General features: G+C 40.3%; 1 protein-coding gene and 1 long non-coding RNA gene across 4 annotated transcripts in view; one reads left to right on the top strand and one right to left on the bottom strand.

Moving 5' to 3' along the window:
* The window catches only part of maml3 (mastermind-like transcriptional coactivator 3), a 158,025-nt gene that overhangs the window by 101,858 nt on the left and 50,358 nt on the right, over positions 1-5,809 (bottom strand). The window lies entirely within an intron of this gene.
* The window catches only part of LOC109527325 (uncharacterized), a 15,303-nt gene continuing 14,270 nt past the window's right edge, over positions 4,777-5,809 (top strand). The window contains exon 1 of the long non-coding RNA XR_002170512.1: positions 4,777-4,787. This is a non-coding gene — a long non-coding RNA (uncharacterized LOC109527325). The remainder of the gene's footprint in view (positions 4,788-5,809) is intronic.

Below are 5,809 nucleotides of genomic sequence, written 5' to 3'. Positions count from 1 at the left end.
TGTGCATAAGCCCTTTTGTTTAGGTGTGACACTCATTTTGAGTTTTTATTGCTTTAAACACATTTTCAGCCCGAGTCCGAAACCGGCCCCTCTCTCAGAGAACGGGATCATGGCGAAAAGGTTCGGTAAGAGAAAAATAGAATGCGGGGTATTTAAACCAAAGCGGCGAAACGATGTTTTTGTTTTTGTTTCTTTCAGCGCAAAGAAACGTCTGTCAGTCTCATCTGTCAAGAGGTGGCTTCATTTTGTGTGGGTTTCTGGAAAACAATCCATTTTTACATTTCCGTACTCTTGCGGTCACCCTTTTTCTGTTCCAGACTGACCCCGGCCCCCCCATCACAGAAGCGAAAGCTTATGCAGCCCTCACAGGAAAAAGTTTGGGGACCGCTGCAGTAAATCATGCAAATATAGGTGGTGAACCCATGTAGTAGACTCTAAACTCTTAATAGAAGGGCACAGCAATGTTTTGTGCATGTGCCTGCCTGCTCTCTTTAATGATATCTAAATGAATCGGTTCATGGAATACAATTCAATTTCATTTCGAAGTCCTGACTTCCCTGCTGTAGAAGTGTGTGAGTGCTGTTTGCAGTGACACCCCACTTAAGATGGATACCACTTGTAAGATAATATTACAGGCAGTCTCTACCAGGTTGAGTCCTTGCAGATACATAAAGAGCTTAGCATTTTACACAGTGGATTCTCACTCGTCAGCCACACACAACCGTCATTGTGCTTGCATATCTCAATTACAATTCATTCATTCAATGAATTCAAATTTGTGAGTCTGAAAAGGGGGGATCGAGTACAAAGAGAGATTGACAATATGCAAGTGTGTGTAAACACAAGGCTGGTCTATCATTACTTCCTGCCCTGAGATCCTATTGAACACCTCCATAAATGCCTGAGCTGCTCTGAGCCTCAACTCAATGCTTCTACATGGCCTTTCTTGCCAGATTTGTGATTGTAGTCCCCTCCCCGACAAAAACTTGAATGCACTTGCATGCATGCTTTTAACAGGCAAGTTTATGAAAATTGCATTTATAATGTGTAAGAGTCAGGCCAAAATCTAATGAAACACACCTTTACACACAGTGAGCTTTCTTTAGTTTCTTCCCAACAACAGTTTTGTGAAAACAGCACGTAAAATATAAACGATCGCCTATAATGCCACTGCAACAGTGAATATATATATATATATATACATACATACACACACACACACACACACACACACACAAACACACACATCACAATCTCCTCACAGGGATTAACGATTTGTTTTTGCGCACAACAAGAGCGGGGACAAGCATGTACAAACTCACATACAGTTGACATAAAAAGTCTATACATCCCTGTGCGAAGGTTTTGTGATATAAAAAAAGGAAACCAACAGAAATAATTTTCAAACCTTTTCCACAATTAATTTGACCAATAACCTGGATAATTTAATTGCACAATTTTTGAAAAAGTATTTTCAAAAAAGAAAGTAAAATTCAACAACCAAATTAATGCGGCTGGTCAACTGCGCACACCCTCGTATGAGTGGGATGCGGCGCATTTAATCAATTAACCCAATCACAGTCAGGCATGGGCAAAATGAAAATCAGAACACATCTGGCATCATTTAGAGTGCCTCCAATTAATCCCAAATAAAGCTCAGTTGTTCGAGTAAGCTGTTTTCTGGCCCCTGTTCATGAAGCTCCTATACCACCACCATGTTTAATTTTGATGTTTGTTTGGTAATGAGCGATGTCGTTTTTGCGCCATATATACCTTTCATCCACAACGTTCAACCTTGGTTTCATTCCACCATGACTCATTTTCCCACATGTATTTGGGAGATTGTCTTATGGTCCAATAAAACTAAGGTTGAAGGTACTGTATTTGCCACAATTCCAAAAGATTAATTTGGCACAAACAGCACCACTCATCACCAAAAGAATACCATAACTGCAGTTAAGCTTTTGGGCTGTATTTCTTCAACTCGGAACTCGGGCTTTAGACAAGGTAAAGGGAATTAACCAGTTCCAAATACCAGTCAGTATTGCCACAAAACCTTCATACTTTGGAATGTTTTTGTACACAAGAACAAGAAAATTCAAGCAACAAAAAGAACAAGTGAAGATTATTTGAGGTTAATCAGAGGCACTTTAAAACATGGCAGGTATGCCCTGTCACTAATTCAACATGAGTTTCAATGTGATTGGTTCATTCTGAAAAGAGCCACATCCCATTTGTGAAGGGACTGTGACCAAAATTGCTGCATGTGTGATCTTTTTTATTTAGAAGTAGGAATTCAATCTGGTCATGTATATGCGAGTGCACAACACAGGCACATTATAATACATTAAAAGTCACGCTTTTTTTTTGTCAGTCTTCCATAGTTCCACATCGAGTGTACACTGACCGCTTTGGAAATGCACACAGACCGCAGATGTGCTGTTCTGATTCATTCAACATTTTAGGGTTAACGCAGGTATGGGGTTCACGCATGTGTATTGGTCCACACATCCCCTTTGATAAATATGTTGCATACATGCACATTTATAATGGGAAACGATGATCTGTGAAAGAGTGTGTGTGGCTCGGGGGGAATCAGCTCCTGTGTTTGTTGATATTTGTCATATTCAGAGGTGGGCAATTGACAATATTTTTCCAGTCCTTCATTCGTCAACAGCCTGGGCTGCTGTCCGTCATCGTCAGTCAGTCCTTATTTCAATCTGAACCAAACTGTAATCATGAGTCTGTCTTGTTATTTTAACCGTGCTTCTGTCGGTAAACTTCGGCGGTCCGCCTCTCGCCAATCCTAAAAAAAAAACAAAACTAACCCCCCCCCCCAAAAAAAAAAACAATCCAAAAGATGAAAAATCCCAATTTGATTAAAATGGTAAATGGAGTGCACTATGTATCAGCGTATCTATGGTGTTTACTCGAAAAGCCACACACACATACACTTGCATACATTTCACACAGCCGATCTATTGAATTGTTAAGTACTGTGGGTGCACGCTGGTGGCTGATTGCTGCTGTTTTAACCCCTAAATGCCTTCATCGGAATAACCGTGTCACATTGATGCCAAAGGTATAATGCTGGTGGATTAAAGTGCCGCCTGAAACCGAAACCAAGTTGCTATGACGATCAATCAAAGCTTTTCCTTCGACTTTGTCTTTTGCTTCCGTCTTTTGGCAGTTGGCAAAAAACTTTTGGTGCATCACTGCCACTTGCTGAAATGGAGAGTGGATCTGCATAATGCTCTTTAACAACTTCCTATTTAAATCCTACTCTTTCCAAAAACAAACAAATTTTAACTTAATTTACAAAAGCATTTCTGAAAAAAAAATGTCTAATATTCAAAGCTACTTTCTGACCTCTGAGCTCATTAATTATTGTCTTGCGGCTCTTACCTGACTATACTAAACACATAATTCTAAGACATACTTTATTGTCTCTTTACTGCAAACCTGTGCCAACTGTATATTAACAGTCAATGCAATCCACTCAAGCAAGCTGGCTGTATTGACACACGAGACAGGCGGCATGTGTTTGCGCCAGTCATCAGCTAAACGGGCGTCCATCAGTGACTGACTGCAAGATCCGTCAGTACTTGACCCGGTTTGTGACGATTACACTGACAGACGAAATCACACTTATACAGACCCATGGCTACTCATGTTGTCCTTGGGGCTAACTCGTACCCGCTGGCATTTTTTTTTTCAGGATATTGCACATTAATCAGAACAAAAATGCATCTTTGTTTGCAGTATCTCGTCTTGCTCTCTTCCTCCTTCGATGAGGAGGAGGAAAAGAAAAAAGTTAAGTGGAGACAATTAACTTCAAAGAGTCAGCTTGTTTACTCAACTCTGCAAACAGCAGATTATAGATCATAGTGTGCCCATATTAGATGTCCTCTCAAAAAAGAAAGGAGCTCATAACAAGGGACGGCCAGTATTTGCCATTATTGAAACCTTGACTTTTTAAAACCATGGTAAAACGTCAAACTGGTAATCGGCCCATGCCTTATATCCATTCAGTCCTTGTGGAAAGAAGATGTGATAAAAGTCACAAAAATCACCTCTGACCCCTACATATCATTTATGATTGATCGAGAGACCACAAAAGACTGTGAGATTGTCCGCAGTATTGTGAATGAAACCAATCAATGAGTAATATAATATACTGTAATTGATAAATGAACACAGTGCCATGTGCCTGTTTCATTTAAAGCATTAATGCTGTGATTAAGAAAGCCTTTTCTCACCATAATCAATCAGTGTTAAGGGGCCAGAATTGATGGATTCTGGTATCAGGCAGGATGTTAAACTGTGGTACCCCGAGGGGAAGTATGTACACGCAAGGAGGCCTCACTCTAAGATCTGGCCCCTTTGAGTTGAATTGAAAGTTATAAAGCTGTAAATTCTGAAAGTACAGCATTAATGAAAAGTAAAAAAAATCTAAAATAAAAAGCACTACATTTAAAAACACGTAAGCCTGTTGCAATGCTTTGCTGTTACTTGTTTTCGACTGTCAGGAATTGTTTTCTATGCCTGACAAAACGCAACATTCCTATTCACAGTAAAATCCTTTGCAAATGTAACAAATCCGGTCACTGTCAATCTTTACGTCATTCGATACAAATGTCTGCTGATTAAGACAACTATTCCTCAGCATGCATGGTTTTGCTACGCCCCTATTCCCCCAAAAACGGTGTGATCAAATCATGTTCTAGTGTGACCAAATGGGAAAGTGGAAATGTCCGAGTAGAGCCCTGCATTCTTGAAAATATTTGGTTTTTAATAGAGCTGTCAGTTTAGTGCATTTTTATTGGCATTAATTTAAATGAATTTTAACGGGATTAAATTTTTTCTCGCGAGATTAACGCGGCAGACGTCACAGCGGATGTTACGTTGCTCTATAAATAAGCCAGAAACAACAAGCGCGCTGCACATGTCCACGCACGTTTGTTTTGCTAGCCACGGCAGCGCGAGACACCGAAAACGGATACTTTAAGAGTTTAAAAATGGAAAGTTTACTTTTAAAAAGTTGCCAGATTGTTCCACTGACAAGACTAAAGTTACCTGTATGTTTTGCAGTCGTAAACTGAGCTATCATCATAGCACGTCGAGTCTGAAATACCACTGAATGGCCAAGCACACAGCTGACGTGAGTACTCCGCCCCCTCGTCTCAGACAGATAGCTATGGATAAGTTCAAAGCGAAGAAAATGGATAACACGACGAAGAACAAATTTGCTGAAGCCATAGCTAAATGTATGGCTACTGCATGCAAGCCTGTCAACATTAGCCCTGTTCACACGGCACACATTTGGTCCGACGCTGCACCGAAATATTTTGTTGCGATGTATTTTACACTGGAGCAAATTTTGTGGAGCGTTCACACGTGCAAAGCCGCTGAGCGTGACAACTCCGGCGCAGCGTCGAAGCAGCTCCACTTGCGGTCACACGTGCAATTTCTGCTCCGGACCAAAACGACAGGAATGCGGAAGTAAAACAGGTTCGGGTCGGGCTTCTCTCTCGCGGACTTTTATTTATTTTTCTTTTAATAAATATTATGGTGGACACTATTCTGTCCTTGTTCAGAATAGATCCACTTGTCGGCAGTCGTGGAATAAAGACGTGTTTACAGTCAATCGTGTGTGCTCCTTATGACTGCCACAATATATGTTTTAAAAAATGTATACTAAAACAATGTGCGGATACTAAACTAAGGAATACTTGTTTTAAAACAAACAATTTGGATAAAACAGAGAATGCGCTGTAATTTAATTGCTATTTAACTGCTAAACAGGAGC

Source organism: Hippocampus comes, unplaced genomic scaffold (genome assembly GCF_001891065.2).
Source record: "Hippocampus comes isolate QL1 unplaced genomic scaffold, H_comes_QL1_v1.1 scaffold86, whole genome shotgun sequence".
Taxonomy (NCBI): domain Eukaryota; kingdom Metazoa; phylum Chordata; class Actinopteri; order Syngnathiformes; family Syngnathidae; genus Hippocampus; species Hippocampus comes.
The sequence above is the reverse complement of the archived record's forward strand: the minus strand, read 5'-3'. Positions and strand labels throughout refer to the sequence as shown.